The 6,949-nt window shown below is 43.6% G+C and overlaps 1 protein-coding gene and 1 long non-coding RNA gene across 3 annotated transcripts in view; one reads left to right on the forward strand and one right to left on the reverse strand.

Annotated features, from left to right (window-relative positions):
- The window catches only part of BICRAL (BRD4 interacting chromatin remodeling complex associated protein like), a 64,533-nt gene that overhangs the window by 32,601 nt on the left and 24,983 nt on the right, over positions 1-6,949 (reverse strand). The window contains exon 1 of one of the 2 annotated variants that reach the window (XM_025207737.1): positions 1,304-2,098. The exons of the other annotated variant lie outside the window; for it this stretch is intronic. The gene's annotated coding sequence lies outside the window, so the exon portion shown is untranslated. Of the gene's footprint in view, positions 1-1,303; positions 2,099-6,949 lie in introns of those variants that run through there. 2 annotated transcript variants of the gene reach the window in all.
- LOC112550788 overlaps positions 2,681-6,949 on the forward strand; it is a 26,120-nt gene continuing 21,851 nt past the window's right edge. The window contains exon 1 of the long non-coding RNA XR_003094789.1: positions 2,681-5,268. This is a non-coding gene — a long non-coding RNA (uncharacterized LOC112550788). The remainder of the gene's footprint in view (positions 5,269-6,949) is intronic.

The following is a 6,949-nucleotide window of genomic DNA, read 5'->3' on the forward strand; positions in this document are numbered from 1 at the left end:
TCCCTCCCTCACCATGAGGGGTGATCTGCCCCCCTCTCACGCTCCTTCCCTCCCCCTCCCCTTTCACCACAACAGACTTACCAGCTGCACGCTGCCAGGCTCTGCTCCTCGCTACCTGTGTGCTATGCTGCATGGGCATTTATTGGCCAAATAATCAGCCACATCAGGCCAACTTCTGATATAGTCAATTTTCTTTATATCAGTGCCAATCTGATATCGAACTGATGTATTGGTGCACCTCTAAATACTCAGTATGGATGCTCATCTCAGGGTAGGGACAAACATACACTTGTAGTAGCTTCAAAAGGGGGCAGGAACTGCTTTGGGAAGTATGCAGAAGTTGCTATAATAGTTATACCTGTGTGAGTCCGCTTCAAAACTACTCCAACTCTTAACTCTGGATGAAGCAATGTTAATGTTGAAGCTGTTTTGCTTTGTGTCACTCCCAGCTTGTGCATATGTAAACTGTTAGAATGTAACAGCTGCTGTAAAGAAGCTCCCCCTCCTTTTGAAACTGCTCCCAAAGTCCGTTTGTCCATAACTTTAGCTCAGTTCTATTACTATAGAATCATACATCAAACATGAGACATTTACTAGGAAGCTGCCTAATTAGCTCCGCAGTAAAGTCTCTGCATCTACATGTGTGGCCCTATTAGGTCACAGCAAACTAATAAACACCACCATAGGATAGTACTTGTAAATACTAATACTATCCTGTCATGGCATTATTTACCGTGCAGCAGTGCATGTGTAGATGCTGACTGGGCTGGCTGAGGCACAAGGGTGCTTCAGTGCAAGGCTGCCCCCTGGATCTGCCGGCAGCTCCAACCTGGCTCAATGTGCTGCAGTCCCGGGCACACACACAAACACGGTGCCCAGCAGCAACAAATTCCAGCATATGTGCCGCGGTTTACTGTCGCATTAATTTCACGTGTAGATGCACCCATAGGGTAACGGTAGCTGCAGCAGCTCCTCCTCCCTTTTTGAATGCACTACACGTGTACATGTGTCAATACCTCATGATTTGACTATTGAAGTAAAACATACTTAACTGTGGTATTACTTCATTGTACACAAGTATATTTAATAGTCAACCTATAGCTTTCAGTGTAACTACCTGAGTTTTACTACATGTTTTCCTGTGTTCTAACAACTGAGAAGTGAATCCCTGCCTCACGTATAATATCAAGGAGGGATTTTCAAAGGTACCTAAGTAACTCAGGGCACAAGGTCCACTGCAAGTCAGTAGGACTTGTACTCTTAAACTACATAAAGTGCTTTTCAAGATCCCAGCCAAACTCACTATGTCAGTGTATTTTCTTCTATTTGTAGATATATTACTGGATACTACTATTAAAGCAGCAGCTGATAAACAACTGGAGAAGAAACAAACATCACAAAGATCAACATTCTTTACCGAAAGGACCATTAAATACACTCTAACAATATGATAAGAATTAAATACTGCTAACAAAGAAATACAGGTCTAAATAAAAATTTGCTGAACTTTAGTATTTTTTTACTTCTATTAGACCGAAAAAATCAAAATGAGCTGAAATGACATTAAAATATCACCATTAGAAATCCGCAAAATACGTTTAGAAAGGAAAAGACAGAACTGCATGGAAATGCAATGTACATAAAACTACATACAGTAATTCATATTTTTCATTATCTGATTTATTTAAAAACCCTACCAAATTTAAAAACCCTACCAATGTGTTTTCCCCATTCTGCATATCTCAAACTATATTAAAGCCTAACCAACATACCATAAATATGATAAAGGAAAAATAAAATACTCTGCATTTTATTAACCCCCAAGGACCCAAGGTAGTCATAGTTAAGGAGGCCCCCACAAAAAGCAAGCTTCCAGAGCAATGAACTGTGAATTGCTACTTCTTACAGTCTCATTACCAGTGGAACGGACCTTTAAGGGCAAGTCCCTGCACTCAATATTGAATCTGAAGCGGGGGAGGGACAAGTTTGAAAGTATGTGTATTAGAGGTGTGTGAAACGGGCCATATTCGATTCGGATTAGGCCCGAATCAGGGACTGTGATTCAATTAGCTGATTCAGATCACTGTCCCTGATTCAATTTAACCGAATCTGAATCTGAAGATTCAATGCTGATTCAGAGAATCAGCGATTTGGACATAGACACAGCTTTAAATGTTTTTTCACATACCTCCAGGTACCAGGCGCAGCTCATGAATACTGCGATGCTGGGGTGGATGGAGCATCCGACAGGAGCGCGGGGGGCCCCCCGCGTGCTCGGCGGTTAACCCAGAAGTGGAAGTCCACTTCTGGGTCCACCAGGAAGAGCACAGGGGGGCCTCCCCGTGCGGCTCCATCCCCCCCCGCCCCGGCTCAGCAATCAGCCGCAGGGGGACCCCGGGTGCCCCCCCAGACCCAGAAGGCACCAGTTGCCAAGCCAGGGGGGGCCCCCAGTGCGCTCCTTGGTGCTTCCAGTCCATTTCCGGGTCTGCTGCTGAGTGCGCTGGGGAACCCACTGCGTTTCTGTGGGATGCTGCATCTGCCCTGCCATTTCAACTTTGACAAGCCGCCTGCTACCTAGAGGTATGTAGAAAAAACATTTAAAGCTGTGTTCATGTTTGAATCTTTCCAAATCGATTTGGAGGGTTCTGACTCAATTTGGAGAGTTTAAAGGGTCTCCTGAGATTCAATTCGGATTCGGAGATTTGGCCACCAAATCGAGCCAAACTGAATCAGGGACCAAAGCTTTGCACAGCCCTAATGTGTATCTATTCTACTGCAACACAGGCAAGAACTAGATGTTTTTAAAATTCAAAAATAGGTTCTCAGTAACAAAGGGTCTACTTCTAAGGTCCTCCTTGGTACAAGTACTGGAGGCTCATGATGAGTATTGTGGCCTTTGGGACAAAATACACATTGCAATGGTTTATGTCCATACACTCCTAACACTGATTGTACACTGTTTGTCTATGTAGAAACACCCATGAAAAATATTTATTTTGTTAGCAGGCACAAACAGATTATATTAGTTGTAGGGCTGGTTTTCATTAGAATTAGAAAGATGCACTAATATCTTTGCAGTTTATTTGTATGCTCATTCTGGAGTTTCATACACCTGTTTCTCTCACAAAACTGCGAATGACTGCGCTTTCACATAACGAGAAACCAGAGCACTGCGAAATAGTAACAATTTGTAATACAATGAGCACAAAAGTAGATAAAACAAGTCACTTAAAGATATCCAATTCAAAACCAATGTTATTTTTATTTCCGTTATGTCAGTGAAATTCTCATTGATGCCAGCAGAATTCAGTGCACATATTAAAAAGAACTTAAGATCCCTTTTTTTTTTTTGGTTTCTTATAGTTTATCAATGACCTAACAAATATTTGCTGAATATTAATAGCAGTCGTTTTTACATGCTCAATGCAACAGCACCTCAACACTGCTACAAAAAATACACATTTCATTTTTGACATCTCTTGTTATGTGCTAATACTGTCCCATTTTTCTGACAGGACACCATCCATATGGAGAATGTTTCTGCAACTTAACACATTATAAATAATAACATTTTAGCAACTTTCTACCACTACAGCCTCAAATGCCCAAGTAAAAACCACAACTCTCTGTTTGAGATAATGCCATACTGAACTGTTAGGGTAAAATGATACCGCACTGACAGTCTTCAAACTATGTAAAGAATATACAAAAGCGATGTGATCTGTGGAAAAATGATTTAAGTTTGGTACCAAGCTGTGAAGCTAATTGCGTACTTAACCAAAATGCTACTCAAGTCAATGGTGTAAAAGTGGAGTAAGTGGTTAAACTCAGGGTGTGATACATGAGACATTAAGTGCATAGTTGATTAATTAGCTCCACAGTAAACATCTTAAGGTCTATACCTGCAGAGTTATTAGGCTGGAGTAAACTAAACTCCACAGCAGGATAGTACGTGTAAATACAAGCACTATACTACTATGGAGTTTTTTACTCCATAACAGCGCACGTGTTTTACTCCGTAACAGCGGCTGGCTGGGGCATGGGGGTGCTTCAGTGCAGGGGCTGCCTGCTAGCTAGGGCCACACTAGAGCAGCCCTGTGCCCCAGCTAGCCCCTCCTCAGCACACTGAGCAGAGTCGGAGCAGGCTCAGACTGGCAGGCTGAGCCACTGGCAGGGCCCGCTGCCAGCCGGGACTGCTCCAACCCAGCTCAACATGCTACAGTCCTGGGCACACATTCAAATGGCATGCCTGGAAGCAAGAACTCTGGCACAAAAACTAGAGTTTATTGTTTCACGTTCATTGCACGTGTAGATGTTCCCTCAATTTATTCTGGATTTGCATCAATATAACATAATTTTACTCTCTAGAACCAAGATACCATGGTGACTACTGCTCTGTAAACACTATAAGTAAATTAAAGATATCAGATCAAGTTCAGCCCTTGGGTAAGCAAGTTCAACTCCTTAGGCTCATCTGTTGACAAAGGCAGAAGCAAAACTTAAAATCATACAAATTAAAATCTACTAATTCCCATGTCCCAATGTACAACCACATGTGGACTCAAGTTGGTGTAATTTACACACTGAGAAGACAGAAAAATTGGTAGGAAAGTGCAACTTACAAGTGGTAATTATTTGAACAAGTAACTTATACCACTATTTTTTCTGAACAACTCCAAGCCAGATTTTTTGCCTATTGCTTACTGTAACAGGGAAACTAACATACCCATTACTGTAAGGGAAAATCTTGCAGCAGACAGAGTCCAGGAAGCTAAATAGAGGGTAGCAGGCACCAGGGAAGCTAAATAGAAGGAGCAGGCATCAGTGAAGCCCTGTTACTGGAGCAGATGACTGACTGCAGCAAAGGAAAAGGAAAACACCTGCCACCAGTCAAGGGAACACTGCATGGAAGAAGTTGGCAACAGTAGAGCAGAGCCTAGCCAGGCAACAAGGAGCCATAGCTGTACTTGTCAGCTCCCATGGCAACTATTTGGTGGGTCCTGATGAATCAGCCCTGAAGGGGTGGGACTTAAGAGGTATAAAAGTCAAGGGCTTGAGACCAGAGGCAGTCTATCTCTGAAAGCTGCCAGTGAAGGAGCTCTGCCCTGAAAAGGACTTTGTCAGAGAGACTGGCTGGGAGCTGTTTGCCCCAAAGTCAATAAACTACAGGGATGGAGACCTGTACTTAAAGGACCAGAGCCGAGAGACCCATTGAGAGCTGCCTGCAATAAAGGCTATAAGCAAAAGGCTACAGGATTACAGAGGAAGGTTAGTTACACAGTCAGAAGAAGTAGAACTTATGTTATAGCCAATGTGCTTATGTTTGCATTAGAGTTGTTACTGGTGGTTTGGGATTGTAACTGAAAGGGAAGCCAGGGGGATCCCAGGGGTGCCAGAGGCACATGACAGTTGTGGGGAGCCCTGCCAAGGGCTAGGCCCCAACACACAAAGCAGGCTTCTGCTAGAGGAAGACAAGAGAGACTTGAACATACTGCCTCAAAAGGGCAGAATTGGAGCCAGGGGCTCCAATTCCATAGTCCAAGAAAGGTGGGATCATAGCCTGAGAAAAGTGAGGCCAGGGGTGAGGAACATAGCCCAAGAAGGGCAACAACCAGAGGAGCATAGCCCAAAGGGGTGAGAAATGGTCTGGGATCCATAGCCCAAGTGTGGTGAAGATCAACAGGGCCAGGGAGCCTACAGTCCAGGAGGGGCAGGGACTGGCTAGGAGGGCAGGAAACTGAGCCCCAGGAGGATAACAAAGGGACAAAGGCATAGAGGCCTGAGCCAGAAGGTCCAGATTGACTGAGTGGAAACTGGGCTAAACACCTGCTGATGCATAATTGGTAACACCTGCAAGGAATGGGTATGGCTGTCGAGGAAGTCAGAGGCCACGGAATTAGCCCTTAAAATGATTATTGAGCTGGAGCACTGATGGGCTAGGAGGGCCCAACTAGCATCTGGGGAAGAGTTTGAGACCTGTGGAGTCTGAAAGCCACTCTCTGATTACAAGCACAGACAAGATTTTAGGGTAACCTCCCTTTCCACCAATTTAACTAATTACAACAAGGCATGGCAGATGAGAAGGAAGGAAGGAGACCCAGAGAGCTAGGATGGGTACAGGAGCTGTGCAGCCACCAGGGGGGTCATGCCTACCCCTGGGGACCGGTCCTGCTACGCTTACATAACAATTATTCGTTAGCTACATATGCACTAAGGGTAAAAACTTATTTAGACAACCTGTTAGACAAATGGCAACTTTTTGACCCCACTGTCCCTTTGCCATGTAATTATACTGTACTCAGTTTAACTATGTCATAATTGGCACTACAGACAGAAAAGCTGAAGCAGTTGCCAAAGGCTCCCTATTAGAAATCATGAAAATGACTGGAGCTAGTCAGTTTCAAGATCAGTATCTCCCCATCATTTTCAAGGCTTCTAACAGCAGCCCTGAAACTGAGGACATGCCCACATTTTCAAGGTTTCTAATAATCAATCTGGGACTGCTAAAACCAAAGCAGTAACAGTGGGTTGTATCAAATAAGCACTATTTATGTTAAATCTGGATAGGTGTGCAGTTCAAGTGAATGAACAGCCTCTTCCCACTCCAAAGGCTATGCACTTAGATTAAACTATATAGCCCTTTGGAGAGCCATTATAAGGTGCATCAAACTTATGATTTTTATATTTGCAGTACTGTCTGGCATAAATAGATTTTTGACAGGTATCATTATCATCATCGGGTCAAATTCACCCCTGCTGTAACAGGTGCAATTCCACCAAGTCACTGGAGTGATAGAAGTTCAGGATGACATTACTTTTATCATCAGTGCCAAACAAAGGCACAAAATGTCACTTTGAAGATCTTATTAACAACACTCTGGGACACTACCACTTGGCTTCATAATGCCAAATACTACTAGCAGTGGGAACCTACTGTTGTGGTTCAGCA

This window comes from Alligator sinensis, unplaced genomic scaffold, assembly GCF_000455745.1.
Source record: "Alligator sinensis unplaced genomic scaffold, ASM45574v1 scaffold173_1, whole genome shotgun sequence".
In the NCBI taxonomy this organism is placed as follows: domain Eukaryota; kingdom Metazoa; phylum Chordata; order Crocodylia; family Alligatoridae; genus Alligator; species Alligator sinensis.